This window comes from Pogona vitticeps, chromosome 14 (assembly GCF_051106095.1).
Source record: "Pogona vitticeps strain Pit_001003342236 chromosome 14, PviZW2.1, whole genome shotgun sequence".
Classification (NCBI taxonomy): Eukaryota; Metazoa; Chordata; class Lepidosauria; order Squamata; family Agamidae; genus Pogona; species Pogona vitticeps.
The window spans coordinates 12,696,379-12,713,583 of record NC_135796.1 but is presented as its reverse complement, the minus strand read 5'-3'; the positions used below and the strand labels follow the sequence as shown (position 1 = coordinate 12,713,583).

Genomic DNA, 17,205 nt, shown 5'->3' with positions numbered 1-17,205 from the left:
GGTCCATGGGGTCACGAAGAGTCGGACACGACTAAACGACTAAACACACAAATAAAATAAATAAATATATGACCACTCTAGCCCTGCTCAAATTCAAGCCTGTGCTTTATTTTAGGGAGTCAATCCATCTCATATTTGGCCTTCCTCTTTTCCTGGTGCCCTTCCACCTTTCCCATCATTACAGTTTCTTCAAGATAATCCTGCTTCCTCGTGATGTTCCCAAAGCAGGACAGCCTCAGTTTCATCTGTCCAGAGATCATTCAAACTAGATTTGATCTAGGACCCACTTATTCATCTTTCTGGCAGTCCAGGATAACCATAAAGTTATCCTCCAGCCCCATATTTCAATAAATTATTCCCCCCCCCCAAGTCAGCTTTATTTACTGTCCGGTTTTCAGACCCAAATATGGTGATTGGAAATTACAAGACCTTAAAAAAATAAAAAAAATAAACAGTACCGTTGAAGTAAAGGCAAAATATTTATGTTATTTACATATGGGCTTCTTTTCTCCCTACAGAAGACCCCGGAAGACTCTCCGTTAAAGTTGCACAAAAATCACAGATTTTAAAATGCCATTTAAAAAAACACAATTTTATGGCTTTAGCTAATTCATTATAGGTTATTATGAACAACCAGTTACTCCATCGCGGTACAGTTGTTATATGCTGTCAAATCACCTCTGACTAAGTGGTGAATTCATGAATGAGTTACTTCCACATTATTTTGTGTGCTATTATTTTACTTTAAACCAATAAGCAGTTCTAAACTGATCACTAGAAATATTAATATGGTTTCTGTGCTGCAACGTATTTTTTTTTTAAATCTCTGCTCCTAGCAGCATCCCTTATACAGCTGAATTATTTCTTTTGATTATATCCAGATGTTGGCTTTTTTTGGGGGGGCAGTATAAACCTAAATCCCAAATCTAGTCATGGTTTTTATAATGCAAGAAGAAAACAGCAGCAAATTTGGTGGGGCTTACTCCCAGGTATGTGGGCGTAGGATTACAACCTTGAGTGCTGTAATCACCAGAAAACAGGTTCAGAAAGGAGGCAGCAGGAGATAATGGACAGCTTGGGTGCAGAAACTAAGCAATGTCTTTTAATGCCATTAATAAAAATATTTCATTGCACAGGAAGCTGCTATCCATGGAAACAAAACACTGTATTTTTCCATGTATAAGGCTATACTTTTGTCTAAAATCTTTAGACTAAAAATTGAGGGTCTTCTTATACACGGACGTAAGCTGAGGAGAGAATAAAAACAAGTGGAGGGGAAAGCAGGGATCAAAGCGATCCTGCAGCGCTTTGATCCCTTTCCGCCTGCACTTGCTAAGCCCCACTTAGATTTCTTAATTTTGGATTAGAAAAGTGGGGGGTGTTTTATACATGGAGGCGTCTTATATGCCAAAAATACGGTATTTAAGATGCTATAGGAGTCTGTCGTTCTCAGTGCAATGGACTAAGTCCCCTCTAGAACAATATTGGGCAGGTTGTGGTCTTTGGGTAACAATACTACCCTGGTTTCCTCTCTTTCTTTCTTTCTTTCTTTTATGTTCTGGGGCCCAATCCAGTCTCCCTGACCTCTACCAAACATGGTTTCCCCCAAACTGAAATGGACTGCTCCTCTTAGAATCTTCTTGGCACAATAATTTTCTTGGGAAATATAACTCAAGGGTCCCCCAGCCAACCATTTTTTCAAAAATATATCCATTGCTTCTTCCTTTTTCTGACACGTTTCTGCTGATCGGTGCAGCCACAAAAGGGATTTAGGGGCAGAAAAGTTAATTACCCAGAAGCGGTTAGTTTCAGTTCCTCATTATGTATAGCAAATGAAATTTGCTATAAATCTGTATTGTTCCCACACGTGCACATAAGAGTGACACGATCGGAACTGTGATCCTTCAGTTCGGAGATCCGAGGAAGCCAGAATGGGACAGCTTTGGCACCTCAAGGTGTTACGTACCTTAAAGAAGCAAACAATTTGAAAGAACACAGCAAGCGTTTATTTCATGTCTGCAAGCGTGGAGCGAGCACGACCTCGCACAGCGTGGTCTCTAAAGTTTTTCCAAGTAAACACATCTTATATACCCAACGCAATTGCTCCTCTCTATCCCTCTGGCCAATGGGCCAAAGGCGGTAGGCTTACATTCTATCTGCCACGTCGCAACAGTTCATTCCCCCCCATTATATGATAGTATATACCTAATCTATTTTTCGTCACCCGCTGCTGGAGTTACTACACCCCACCTTTATCTATTACTCAATTGCGCTCGCGTGTCTTGAAAAACCAAGAAAGCTGCCTACGCCCTGTTGTTCTCTATCAAAGGCACAGCAGGGACATGCAACAAAACGTGGGATTGTTCACTGCTGCCATTTATTGTTCCAATCCGTCAGCTGTGCTTCTTGACACTCTATTGCATCCCTCTTCCATTCAGTTTTTCTTCTCCATCGACCCTGGCCAAACTCCCTCCCACAGGAGGCCAGGCTGGCCCCATCTTTGCTCTCCTTCTGCAAGTCGACAAAGACCCTCCTCTTTAACAAAGCTTTCCATTAATGATTAGTGGATTATTATTTTTTAATGGACGGCTATACTTTACTACTTTGAATGTTTTTTGGTATTGCTTTTGTTTGCTGTTTTTTACTCTGACGTTTGTGTGATCCTTTAGCATTGTATACTCACTGTTGTTAGCTTTACATGTTGTCTTTTAATGATGTGAGCCACCTTGAGTCTTTATTTAAGAAGAGAGGTAGGGTAAAAATATTTTAAATATATATGTTTTGTAAAAGCATATTTTTCCTCCATTTGAGGAATTCTCAGCCCAGGGATTTTTCCCCTTAAAGAGTTTTGCTGATACCTCTCTCTTTGTCTATGGGCTGTCCCGTACTAATTTATATTGATGATGTAGACTTTAGTCACGTGATGTGCTGTCAAGTCAGACGAAGTCATTCAACTGACTCTATCTTGGATTTTTTTTATTTTTAATGACTCAGACTTGACTTGCAACTGAGAACCTGCCTAGCCCTCCTTTTTTTTTTTCCTGGAGAAAATAGCTTGTTTTTAAAAGGGACTCAAGGGATGTGGTGGCACTGTGGGCTAAACCGCAGAAGCCTGTGCTGCAGGGTCCGAAGACCAGAAGTCGTAAGATCGAATCCACGCGATGGAGTGAGCGCCCGTCGCTTGTCCCAGCTCCCACCAACCTAGTGGTTGGAAAGCATGCAAATGCAAGTAGATAAATAGGGACCACCTCGGTGGGAAGGTAACAGCGTTCTGTGTCTGAGTCGCACTGGCCATGTGACCACGGAAGATTGTCTTCCGACAAAACGGTGGCTCTATGGCTTGGAAACGGGGATGAGCACCGCCCCCTAGAGTCGAACACGACTGGACAAAAATTGTCAAGGGGAACCTTTACCTTTACCTAAAAGGGACTCAGGCCTGGGGCTTGGAACCAAAGACTCATATTTGGACATGGGTCTCCGACTCAGAGACTTGCCAACATCCTTGGTACTCCCACAATGAACATCAAAAACAGCAGGAATTAACAGAATGAACAGATCTAAAGACAGGTGTTTATCAAAAGTGACTGTGCATATGATCACAAAGCTTACAAGGTAGATCTACAAAAATGCCCCAGCCAGTACTGATACACAGATGTCCAAGGCACCAAGCTGTTGGTCTCTCCTATCATAAGCCAATAAATTCAGCCACTGATATCAAACCACTGATATTCCTTGTGTTCAGGCAAATATTATGCAGATTTTGTGGAAAAGCCCCCAACCTCCCATCTTCTTCCTTTGCATAGCCCATTTTCTTGGTGACTTGAACCCTGCTTCTAACTTGGAAGTTGTTTTTGTCATCACTGCTGGAGGAATAATATTAGATTATTATGATGCTTTCTGTTCTGCAGATGCAGGCGGATCGCAAAACAGCCATCTAAACAAATACAGATGGAACTTTGGTGCGAAATGAGTCTCCGAGGCGCACCGGCTCTGAACGAGCTGAGCTGCAGCATCTATTAGCATCTGCGGTGCTCCAATTGATTACTTAATATATGTGCAGTACTTTGAAGCAAGAGGTCTCATCACCTCTCACGAACGAGTCTGCATCCAGCTATATCAAGATCAGTGGATAATTTTGATGTTAAGCAGAAGAGATTTACATCGGCAAGCAGTGCATTAGAAAATGCTTTAGAATGGTTGATTAGAGTACAGTGAAACATGTCACAAGCTATCAGTCAAGAGCTTGACTGAAAAAATTGAGTTGTTTACTGCAGGTGGATTTAAATTAAAGGTAGGCCAGAATTATTCCGAGATCATTTAAGGTAGTCTCAGAACATCAGGCAATAAACTTGCAAGGGCTGAAGAAGACGACCACAATCCATGGGAGGACTGTGTTCAGGAGACCTTTTTTGTGAGATCCAAGATGAAATTCTGCCTGCATTGATTCAGATTGCTGTCTTGTGATCTGTGTACATATGCACAGAGTAGCCCCATGGATAATCTGGAATATCATTATGCGAGTAAGGTAAAGGTTCCCCTTGGCATTTAGTCCAGCCATGTCCGACTCTAGGGCGCGGTGCTCATCCCCGTTTCCAAGCCAGCGTTTGTCTGTAGACAGTTTCCGTGGTCGCGTGGCCAGCACGACTAGACACGGAACGCCGTTACCTTCCCACCAAGGTGGTGCCTATTTATCTATTCGCATGTTTACATGCTTTCTTACTGCTAGGTTGGCAGGAACTGGGACAAGAGACGGGAGCTCACTCCGTCACGTGGATTCAATCTTACAACTATTGGTCTTCTGACCTTGCAGCACAGAGGCTTCTGCGGTTTAACCCGCAGCGCCACCACATTCCTTATGGGAATAGCAGCTGTATTTATTGTTGATTTATTTACAATATTTTTTATCTCACCTTTCTCCTGAAAAAGGACCCAGGGTGGGTCACAAAATTTAAAGACAGTATTTAAACTTGACAATTAGTATACAAATATTATAAAATATCAAAGCAGCAGTCTATTAAAAGACATAAGTAGCATACATTTCCAGGATCCACAATCCAGTTGATCATCCTGAGTTACACACATAGTACATATAGCATATATACACACACACATACATGGAGGGTTGGGTCCTAAATGGAGACACATAGTGCAGAGAACAGCCTTTCACAAAATGTAGTCATGATAAGACACTCATCTTTGGAAAAATCAGCTCGTTAATATATCTGATATAGGCTTTGTTGAAGCCACCAGAGCTCAGATAATTAACTCTAGTCTACCTGGTTTGCACTAGAATCCTGTCTTGGAAATTTTAGTTGTTCCAGAACAGATACCTTGAAATCTGGGAGCAAAATGTCCTGCAGAGGGAGGTTTTCCCTGCTAGTTTTTCAAACTTTCTGTTTCCGAGGTCAGCTTTGTGTCTACTTATTCTCTGGACTCTAGAGATTAGGCAGTGAGTTATACAAGTAAAACGCAACCGGACATTGCTGACAAGCAATGATGTTATCTAATAACAGAGAGAATTATTTTCACGGAATGGCTGTCTGTGGGCATATGTTATAAATAAATTTATTTAACAATATACTGTATATGATCGCATAGATAGATTATAGATTGTAGATTATAGATATAGATCATCTATCTATGTGATCATATATATTGTTAAATAAATTTATTTATAATGTGTATGGCAAATATGTATACATAAATGCCATATTGGGTGTAGATAATGCGTGCTGTAGACCAAAATAAAATAAAATAGCTCTATGTTTCTAACAGACGTTCGTTGCTATGTGCCACCACATCATGCCCAATTGGTGATGCCACCCCATGAATGAGTAAATCTCCAAAATATCCTCTCTTCAGTTCTTGCAAACTCCAGCCTGTGGCTTCCGTTTAGGGAATCAATCCACAATAACATGAATTATCCTATATATGAGATGCACCTGTAACAGCTCTGCACCTGTTTTTGATTTATTCTTTTTAAAACAGCCTTAAAAATCCCGCTCCCACCTTCACTGTCTATTGAGGGGTAAAGGACCGGCAAGTTTTGTACTGGAGCGCACCCTGTAATGTTTCACTGCTAATTAAACCTGCCAAATAAACACCGGACCCAAAGGTAGCCTTAGAAGCTGGGTGGGGGGGAGGCGGGTGAGTGAAAGCGATGACGTCAGAAGACCCGGAGGGCGCGCAGCTGAATGAAAGCACCAATCAGGTGGGCGTGGCTAGGTGCGGGGAGAGCCAATCAGCGGGCACAGCTGCGAGCTGGACCAAAGATGCAGGAGGAGGAGGAGGATGCAAGAGAAGAGGAACTAACTAGTTTTGCCCCCCTAATCCCGCCGTGGGAATGCGGAGAGGGAAAAACCTCGCAGTGCGATCCTATGTACAGGTACAAGTCCACGCACACAAAGCTCAATTCCTTGTACTTTTTTCTTAAGAGAAGAAGCAGGGTGGTGGAGTGGTTAGAGCCACCTGAAGTTCCCCAGATGTTCTTGGACTGCAACTCTTAAAAATTCTGGCTAGCACAGCAAATGGGACTAGTAGAACATCTGGGGGAGCCCCCAGGTTTGGAACCACCGGGTTTACAGAGACCTGGGTTCAAATCTTCACTCATAAAGTACCGGGGGAGGCTGGGCGTTTAGAGTGTGCTAGTTATGCCCTTCTGGCTTGTCCACACAGGGTTTTTGGAGGAACAGAGTGGGAATGCGATACAGAATGTGGGGAAGTGATACAGAAAATCCAAACAAACAAATAATAATAGAAAGGAGGAGCCTTGCGGTCCAAATCTCAACCTTGTTGCATTTTGTAAAAAAATAATAATAATAGCAAAAATATGGTAAACATGCTCTGTATATTTGGTAGCAAAATGTTGCTTTTTTATTGTGCTTCTTCTCAAGCATGGGCAGAAGTACAGCCTTGTCGAGGCTACATTTTATTTTATTTTTTAAATTCAAGGGAAATGGAAGGGTAAGAGAACCGGTATGTCTGTACACCATGGAGTACGTCTTGCTGGATTCATCTGCGTTTATTCTTTACCAGGTTTGTTTAGGATCCATTCGCTAAGATTCTGGCTTGGGATGGAAAAGATGCTGTTTCTGATCAGGTTGCATTAGAAACAGGTGTGTCGTAAAGGTCAGGGACAAGCCTTAGGCGGGCTTGCCTGCAGAAAGCTCTGTTGGATGCAGTGAGTTAAAAAGGCTACTTCATTGTATTTATTAGGGCTTTGGGAATAAAGGGAATGGTTTCAGTTTCTTCTCCAGATACATACATTTTGTATGCAAACCAGCTGGGTATACTTCCTATGAAATAAGAGAATCATAACCCTAAATCTCTTTGCTAGTCCCAACTGGGAAAAATAATTGAACTGGTTGCTGGATAATCAGTGAACTCTTAATTATATCCTTTTGATTCAATGGGTCTACTCTGGACAAACAGTTGGATTTAAATCACCAGATTGTGCACTGGGATGATTTAAAGGTTGCCTAATCCAACCCCCATTGATTTTAACGCCTTTGTTTCTCTGCTGATCAACTCGATGGGTTAATGGGGCTTACTCTCAAGTAATTGCCTATCTGGAATGTTATGTGGCATCAACTCGCCTCCGATTTATGGGGACCTTATGAAGGAGTGATCTCTCCAGAGTGGTCTATACACAACAGGCCGACTCAGCTCTTGGAAACTTAAGCCTGTGGCTTCCCTTAGAGCAGTGGTCAGGGAACAGGGGTAAATTACCCCAAATGGGGTAAAAATGAAAATACTGGGGGTAATGAGGATGAGTAGAGCCCCAGTATTGATGCTCTCATATCCAAGATGAAGCAACATCATTTCTCCAAAATCTGAAGTTTTCAAGTAAGTTGAAGCTTTCAAAGTAATTTTGAATAGATTCAATAAGATTTTGAATTCAAATAATGTATGATTTCCTTCCTTTCAAATCAAGGGGGTAAAGTCGGCGTATATAATTTTTTTTTGGGGGGGGGGTAAAAGGTAAAAAAGTTCCCTGATCCCTGCCTTAGGGAATCAATCCGCCTCCCATCTTATATTTGGTCCTCCTTTTTTCCTCCTGCCTTCCACCTTTCCTAGCATTCCTGTATTTTTTTCCCCTAGAGAATCCTGCTTTCCGCTGATGGGCCCAAAGTAGAATGTGCACTCTGTGTGTGTGTGTGTGCATGCATTCCAAATAAAGCCCCATTGAGATGAATATGGCTCATTCCCAGGGGAAAAGTTCATAGAGGACTATAGCCTTCTGAAAGCTGAACTTGTTTGCTTTACTTGAAAATACAGGCTTAAGTTCAGGAGAGGTTTTTTTTGGGGGGAGGGTGTTGAGGAGGAAGAAAAAAGAGCAAGTCCTTCTTAGTTATTTGCCACACTGGGGGCAGGTTCTCTCCCCCCCCCCCCAGCTCAGATCACGGCAGGGGACATTCCTGTTCATTTTCCAGCATGACATGCTTTGGCTGGTTTCATTGGAAGGAGAAAAAAATTATCTTTACTGTGTGTGTGTTTTCCCCCCCTGAGCCTAACCTGAGAAGTGGGGTTTGATGTGATTAGTCCATGGGGTGGAGGGGGAAGGGGGGAAAGGAAAACCAGCCTTTCTGGAGGAGGGAGGAGAAGGATGAGGGAGGGAGCCAATTCTGCCACCAGGAACTCCTCATGTGCTCCGGTTTCTGTTCGCTGGGTGGGCGGAGTGGCCAAGAGAGAGAGAGAGATGCATGTATGAGTTTGATGCGCCCAGACTGGTACCTACAGAGAAAGAGTAAGATCATGCTTGCATTTTTTCCTTTCTCCTCTGGAGCCAGTGAGAATCTGTGATCTGGTTGCAGAGGAAATCCTAGGATGCGTTTTCTTCCCCCCCCTTTTTTTTTGCATTACAAGGAGAAGCCCTGGTGGTGATGATGCTTGCAGGGGGGGGGGGAGAAGAGAGGAGGGGATTTGACCCTCTGCTCTGCTGATCAATTGCTGAGTATTTGATTCGCAGGCGTCTCCTCCCCTTTCCACACCCGCCTCCTTGGCGGATCCAGTGAAGCCAGCCAGCCAGCCAGCAAAAGGGGGGGAAAAAAGCATAATCGATTCAGCTGGAAGGGAGAGCGACCTAGGACGGAGGAGAGCTGGTGAGTGGATCTGATCTGGGTCATCTGGGGGGGGGGGAGAGAAGAGAGAGGACAGGAATGAATGAGCCTCTTTGGTGTGATTGTGTGTGTGTTCTCTTTCGTCTCAGGCCAGGGGAAATGGTACCGCCGCCTCCCCCACTGCATGGCAGGCGAGCTGGCTTTGTTTTTTTGCCCAAAGATTGCGGCTCAGTCCCCCAAGTCTTTCTGCTCTGGAGAATTTTGGCTGGAAGCATCCTAGCAGCCGGGGAATCCCAGGGGTCCGACTGCTTTTAAAATTGGAATACTATAGGAATGTGTGTGTCTTTTTTTAAAAAATAGATCAGGAAAAAAAAATCTGCAGATGCCCAAAAGCGAAGCATTGTGCAGTATGGGAAGCCCTGCATTGCCCTCTGTAGCCTGTTCTCATCAGGGAGGGAACTCAAAAGCCCCCCTTTCTCTCCTTCCTGTGCATTGCATTGTGAACGCCCAAGAACCAGCCTGAAATCAATTCACGCTCCTGCCTCCTTTCTTCAGAAACTAGATGGTTGTTTTCTTCTATTCTCCCTGCCTGTCTGAAGCCATCAAGCCTCCCTACCCCCCCCAAAAAAAATCCAGTTTCGCCCTAAACTTCTCTGTCACTTGCAGCAGTGTTTTTCCTGGATTTCGTGCCAACTCTTCCATGCATTTCTTCCTTCCTTTTTATTTTGCTTTAACCACCCCATCCGTGGGGGGAGATCAGGTCAGTTTCCTTGTAGATTGATAAATGTGCAGGTCAGTTTCCTTGTAAATGTGCAGGGTGCTGAGAATGGGTGGATGGTTCTCAGTGCTGCAGCCCCGTCCACACTTTCTTGGGAGTCAGCCCTGCTGTACTTCTGAAGGACCGTGCAAAGTAATATTGATGCATCACCTTGGGTCGGAGGCGCCTCGGCTGCATCTTAGCATTCAGGGTGGATCTGGCCCCACACCCTGCAGAATCGCCCACATTTATTTCACATTCCACGAAACTCTCTTTATATTTTCCAGAGGCCACTTATGGATGTCAGAGCAGGAAATGCTGACAGATAAATATGTGAGTGTGTGTGTTTTCTGCAGAGCAAAGATAAGGTTTATTTTTGTGCCTTTCTTTTTTTTTTTGAAGAGAGAGTTTGGCTTCCAAGTGACAGGATATTGGCACAGGCTGATTGTATCATCCTTAGTTACAGTGGTTGACTGCGGTCTTCTTAAGTGGTCTGCCAATTTTAAGCTTCCGGAGAGCCTTTGGAACAGATCCTAAGTTACAAAACTGGAGGACACAGCATGGGTGTGGAAGTTGTGGAAGTTCGGGACTGATTTTCTCGTAACACTTAAGGGGTACACAGATAAGAGGGTGAAATCTCTTTCTTCAGCTGCTCTCTGTGCCCAAAGCCTTCCGAAAACTGGTAAGGTTGGCTAGTTTCATCTCGTTGTATTGTAATGTATGCAGTGGTTATATGACGTATCTCAGTTAGGTGGATGGGGTATTTGTTTTTCTTTGAACAAATCGGCGGTGTCAATTTTAAGAATACGTGTTAGATGATGTTCTTCATGGCTTGCTCCTTGGGTAAATTTCAAATCTGGCACTGGTTCCTACCTATACAATGTTTCTTTTAAAATCTGAATTTGGATCCAGCCTCTGTTGTCTAAATAAGTCACGATCGTCCACTCGGAGGAGATATGATGTGACCTGGAAGTAGCATCTGCATTTTGGATTTTAACTGGTTATTCAGAATTCCTTGTAGAAGTGTGTTTTCCCCCCTTCAAAAATGCTTCTGGTTCTTTGTTGGAAGGATTGGTTCAAAGTTAGAAGGAGGCTAGGCTGGTAACTGTGTGTGCATGCCTATGGGTGCGTCTGATGGGAATTAATGCTCTTTTTAAAAAAGGTTTTCTGCTTGTTCTTCACATTCTATCGCAACTGTATTTCAGGAAAAAAATATCTCTCCGCATCTCTAGGAGATCATGTATATGAAAGTACAACCATGTTGTGTAAATTCTAAGCTGCTGTGTCTTATTTTTCTTCAGCATAGTAATCATCTGGAGCTTTGTGAATGTCTCTCTGGAGAATAGATGTGCCTAGCTTTGGAAATGAAAAAAAAATCTATCGGAAAACTCATTAGAGCTGTTGTAACATCAGATCTATAACTTGCCGCTTTTAATATTTGATTGTCTGGGCCTCAGTCATTGACACTGAAAGCTATAAAGCAATTTCTTTCAATAGTTACCATGGAGGTAAAAAGCTTGGGTTTATTTTGCTTCTCAAACAAAATCATAACGTGATAAGATGGTATCTTAACATTTATTATATGAATCTATTCTCCACCTCACCTCTACTTTTCTGTTACATGTAGCTCAAGGGTTCTGCGTGACCGACATGTGTGGGATCCCGGAAAGAAAAGGAGAGGGGTCTGGGGCCAAACTAAGGCATTTTCCTGACTAGAATGAAGTAGAATTCATTCATTCATTCATTCATTCATTCATTCATTCATTCATTCATTCATTCATTCATTCATTCCACCTAATTTAGTAGAAGATGGCACCCCACCATTTTCCTAAGGGCCTAAGAATGCCCCCTTGAAATAAGCCAAATTATTTAGCCACAGACGGAGAACTTCCCCTTAAAACACCTCTTCTCTTTCCAGGCAAACTTGAATATAAAACAGAAACCATGCCATCTTTCTTGCTATTAATGACACCCCATATGAGTTGCCTAAAACGGCTGCTTCAGTTTTCTGCTGTGGGACAGTCAGGCAATCCTTTTGCTATGGGGGAGATTCTGCCGAGGCCCTAGGGCAGCGGTTCTCATCCTTGGCTGCCCAGATGTTCTTGGGCTACAACTCCCAGAAATCCTGGCCAGCCCAGCTCGTGGTGAAGGCTTCTGGGAGTTGCAGTCCAAGAACATATGGGGACCCAAGGTTGGGAACCAGTGATCTAGAGAGTGAAAAATTGAGATTTGAGGGTCCGTGGCAGGGGTTCTCAACCTTGGGTCTCCAGATGTTCTTGGACTACAACTCCCAGAAATCCTGGCCGGTACAGCTAATGCTGAAGGCTTCTGGAGGTTGTAGTCCAAGAACATCTGGTAAACCCATAGTTGGGAAACACTCCTTTAGTGTCTCTCTTTTTCCCTTAGTCTTTCTGACAAATAGGATCTTTCACATAAGCTTCTCAGTTGATTTCGAACTAGTTGATACTCCTAGTATTGTTCTGAGTTATTTGTACCTTTCAAAATGCGACAGCAATGAGTTCTCAGGCTGGCCGGACAGCTCAGTGAGTTAGGCATCTGGCCGTGAAGCTTAATTCAGAGGTCGGGAACTTAATTCTCCACTGTATCTTCTGGAGAAGAGCCAGCCTGTGTAGCCTTGGGCAAGTTGCACACTCCCAAAGCACCCCCAGTAGCAGGGACCAAACATTGTCCAGCGAAATTCCCCCATAGGAATCACTGTTTTGCAAATCGCTATGGCGATCACAAAAAGTCAATGTCTGGTGAAAAAACTATGATGCGGTGGTAACTGTCTAGCGAGGCACCACTGTATTAATGGCTGGTACTACGGCACCACAGTGATTGGCTGACTTCAGTCCTGTGAGATAAAACTAGCAGAAGAACCTTGATGTATCAGACCAACAGCCTAAATAGTCTAGAATTCTACCTCCATAGTGGGTTGATCAGATGCGTTTCGTAAGCGCGTAGTTGGGGTGTGAATGTTACAGCATTGCCTTGATAGGATTTCCCAGCAATTAGTGACAAGAGGCATATTTCCTCTAATAATTGACTCGTTGTGACTCATAGCTATTATCCCTACTGAATTTATCCAGTTCCCTTTGAAAGGTAGACCCCATCTCATGACAGTGTGTTTCATAGTGAACTAAGTGCTGAATGATACACTTTTTTTCTGCCTAGTTTTTTTAAATGGCTTTGTACTCTATGTGTACAATAGATTAAAAATGCACAAATAATACAATAGAAATCCCAGAACTTGACGAAATGCAACAGACCGCAATCAAGATAAATTTCTTCAGGGAGAAGATTCCACTGAGGTTACTACTGGAAAATCCCTCTTATAGACACTTTCTGCTTGTTGCCGCTGTAAAGTGAGGTCTAGAACTCATGCAAGCTGACTGGATAGCTCGGTGAGTTAGGTATCCAGCTCTGGAGCCAACGGTTGAGAGTTCAATTCCTCATTCTGCATCCTAGAAGAGCCAGCCTGGGTGGCCTTGGGCAAGCTGCACAGTCCCAGGGCTTCCCCTAGAGGAAGGGAGGATGGTAAACCACTTTTTAGTACAGTACAGTGGTGCCTCACTAGACAGTTACCCCGCATGACAGTTTTTTTCGCTAGACATTGATTTTTTTTTCGCTAGACATTGATTTTTTGAGATCGCTATAGCGATTCACAAAACAGTAATTCCTATGGGGGAATTTCGCTGGACAATGTTTGGTCCCTGCTTTGCAAACCGATTTCTGTTAGACGACGATTTTGACAGCTTCCTCCGCACTCGCAAAACAGGTGTTTTCGGGACCTAAGCTTAGCAAGACAGCGATTTAAACAGCTGATTGACAATTCGCAAAGCGGCTTTCCTATGGCCGATCTTCGCTAGACAACGACGATTCTTCCCCATTGGAACGCATTTAACAGGTTTCAATGCATTCCAATGGGGAAATCCTTTTCGCTAGACAATGATTTCGCTAAACAGCGATTTCAGTGGAATGGATTATCATCGTCTAGTGAGGCACCACTGTATTCTCTCCCTAGAAAACCCTGAGAAAGGCTGCCATAAATCAGAATTGACTTGATGTCATACAATTATTTATTATAACCTCATGCACTCCCCTTGAAGCTGTTGTTGCAAACCCCCCCAGCCTCTCCTGGCCCTTTCTTAAACAGAGGAAAAGAAGAAGAAAAAAACCACTGCCAGGAACTGCTGCTCTTAAAAGCATTCTGGAGTGGCAGTTCACCTTTCAAACAGGTCACAGGGCCCCTATTTAGACTGTTTCAGACTAAGAAAGGACCGATTTTTCAAACGCAGTGGGGGAATGCTAGCCACTTTTAGTTCCTTCCACCCTTCCCTGCCTTGCATCTTTATTTATTTTATTTATTAGGCTTTTATAGCACCCCCCCATTAGTGGAAGGTACTATTCTGGGCCGTTAACAGTCAATAACATCAAACAGAAATACAGTGGACCCTCGACTTACAGACTTTTCGAGTTACAGACTTCTCTGGCTGCAAAATTTAGATTCGACTTGCAGCCAGAGAATCGACTTACAGACCAGAAAAAAAACCAAAATGGAATAAAAATAGAATAAAAACCACTGGTTATGGGATTAATCGGTTTTCAGTGCATTGTAGGTCAATGGAGATTCGACTTACAGACTTTTCGACTTGCAGCCACCATTCCAATACAGATTAATTCCGTAAGTAGAGGGTCCACTGTAAGAAGAAATGTAACAATAGCAAAGATAAAAAGAAAAGAAGCCAACATGACCATCCCAAACCGGGGTGGGGGGCATTTTGGCAATCCGAGTGGCTCACAGAGGGTCCTGTTGCAGAGGGGCTGAGCTGAAGACCCACTCCAGCGGCCCACCCCTCTTCCCCAATTTTGGAATGAAGGGGGCATCCAAAGACGTGCTTCTGCAGCCTTACAGGGGAACAACGTTGTGCGGCTTGTTGTATCAAGCTTAGAAATGGGAATCTGGACCATTTAAAAAGGTAAACAGGAAGTAACTCCCAGTTAGGCCCTATCAGTGTAGCTTCCTCTATTAATTTTGGAGGGGTTGGCTTTTGGGAAGTCCCCCAGTCTCCCTTTCAAAAGAACAAAAAACCTGCTTCTGCCGTTTTCCAGGAATGGAAACAGGACTTAGCCCAACACACTTTTGTCTTCTTGCTAGAAAGTTTTACAGTATTTTGTTGCATTGATTGTTCTGGGGTGGCTTCAAGGGGTGCAAAAATGCCCCTCGATGTTACCCAGCCATCTTTAAAACATCCTTAAGAAGGATATACGGAAAGGTGTGGATTGTTTTATTGTTTATCCATGGAAAATGTTTGCATCTTGCCATTTATCTTGGGATGAGGGATAGTCTATAAAGATGGCTGCAAGAAAGTCACAGAAAAGTCCATCATCCAGTAGATCAGAGGAGTGGATAACTTTCAAGAAACAGGAAATTGAAGAGTTGCTATGTTTTGCAGGCCTTGGAACTAGAACGAGGACCAATTTGTTTTTTTAAAAAACCTAACTTTCCAAGCTGCGATCATTCCCAGGCTGATGTACTGCAAGATGGAAAACTGAAGCCGTCAGTCTTGCCAGAAGCTTTTGTGCTGAGTAGGCTTTGAGTCAAGGACTCCCGATCTTGACTTTAGTCTTTTCGAGTGAAATATCAACACAAAGAACTGCTGGATAGCGCAGCGGTTTCGGAATCTGTCTGGGGAAACCAGAGGTTGGGAGTTTAATTCCTCACTGTGCTTCCTTGTCAGTGGGTGGACTTGATGATCCACTGGGTCCCTTTCATCTCTGCAGTTCTGCCGTGTTTTCCCCAAAATAAGACAGGGTCTTATATTAATTTTTGCTCCCAAAAACCGCATTAGGGCTTATTTTCAGGGGATGTTTTATTTTTTTCATGGACGACCATCTACATTGATTCACATACAGTCAGGTCATCATCTTCTCGTTGTTGCACAAGGGTGAAAGGCCGGGTTTCACTTAACTGGGGCTTATTTTTGGGGTAGGACTTATATTACGAGCATCCTGTAAAAGCATACTAGGGCTTATTTTCAGGTTGGGTCTTATTTTCGGGGAAACAGGGTAAGATGATGATGATGGCTCATGTGACCATTAAATGTATTATGAGATAAGCTTTCATGGATTACAAAACCTCATGCATCAGGTGCATGAAGAATTTCAGGTTCATATAGTAGCAGGGAGGCATGCTTCATAGTCAGTATTACTGATGTAGTTGTCATCATTAATACCTCCTTTATTTCCTTCTGACCTCACTGTTTATAGTCCTCTTTTAGCCGTGTGTAGGGTAAAGGTATCTGAAAATCTGAGCTTCTAATAAAATAGCCTGCTATCCACAAAATCTCGTCTTGCGTATTATCGGTTTATAAATTGCCACAGGACTCCGCTGGTTCTGTTCTTGGCGAGCCCTGCTTGTCTGCAAACCACTTGGGAGGTGATCCTGTTTCCATTTATCTGAGAGCAAGATTACTTACTTTTGAATGCGCTGGGATAGGACTTGCCATTAGGTTTGAAATTCCTCTTTGAACACAGAGATCAACCAACATCTGGACTAAGTCGCGTTGCAGGTCCTATTGCAAGATAGCTGACCAGGCTGGCTTAAATGGATTTTGGGATTGATTTGAACTGACATCTTTAATTAGTTCCTGTGGTGTTTTTCTCACCTGGATTTTCCAAAGTATATTTCCAATTACAGGATTTAAAAAAAAAGAATAAAAGTTCAAACTGCAGGAGTTAAAGGTTCTGTTTTTGGTATCCAAGTCCCATCCAAGCCATGGTTCCCAACCTTGGGTCCCCAGATGTTCTTGGACTACAACTCCCAGAAGCCTCCACCACGAGCTGTACTGGCCAGGATTTTTGGGAGCTGTAGTCTAAGAACATCAGAGGAACCTCTGCATGAGAGCATCTGTAGCTTAGGGGCAGAGGTGACCTCTGTCTGCAGAAGGTCATTAGGTCACTCCTTGGTTTCTCATGGGATCAACTCTGGATGTCTATGGCTATCTGCAGGCAACAATCCTCAGTTACAAGTTTGTATGTACAGTGGACCCTCGACTTACAGACAGCTCGACTTACAGACTTTTCGAGTTACAGACTTCTCTGGCTGCAAAATTTAGATTCGACTTGCAGCCAGAGAATCGACTTACAGACCAGAAAAAACCAAAATGGAATAAAAAATAGAATAAAAACCACTGGTTATGGGATTAATCGGTTTTCAGTGCATTGTAGGTCAATGGAGATTCGACTTACAGACTTTTCGACTTACTGCTACCATTCCAATACGGATTAATTCCTTAAGTAGAGGGTCCACTGTATAGGAAGGTAATTTTCGGTATTTGTCTGATTTGATGTGGAAACTGTACAGCAGTTACCATCTCTGAAATAATC

The 17,205-nt window shown here is 43.2% G+C and overlaps 1 protein-coding gene across 16 annotated transcripts in view; it reads left to right on the top strand.

Moving 5' to 3' along the window:
* Nucleotides 1–6,269: 6,269 nt before the first annotated feature.
* The window catches only part of ARVCF (ARVCF delta catenin family member), a 456,576-nt gene continuing 445,640 nt past the window's right edge, over nucleotides 6,270–17,205 (top strand). For 13 of the 16 annotated variants that reach the window (XM_078381687.1, XM_078381684.1, XM_072983701.2 and 10 more), the window contains exon 1: nucleotides 8,666–9,101. The gene's annotated coding sequence lies outside the window, so the exon portion shown is untranslated. Of the gene's footprint in view, nucleotides 6,386–8,654; nucleotides 9,102–17,205 lie in introns of those variants that run through there. The other 3 variants (XM_072983699.2, XM_072983702.2, XM_078381689.1) reach the window with 3 other exon arrangements.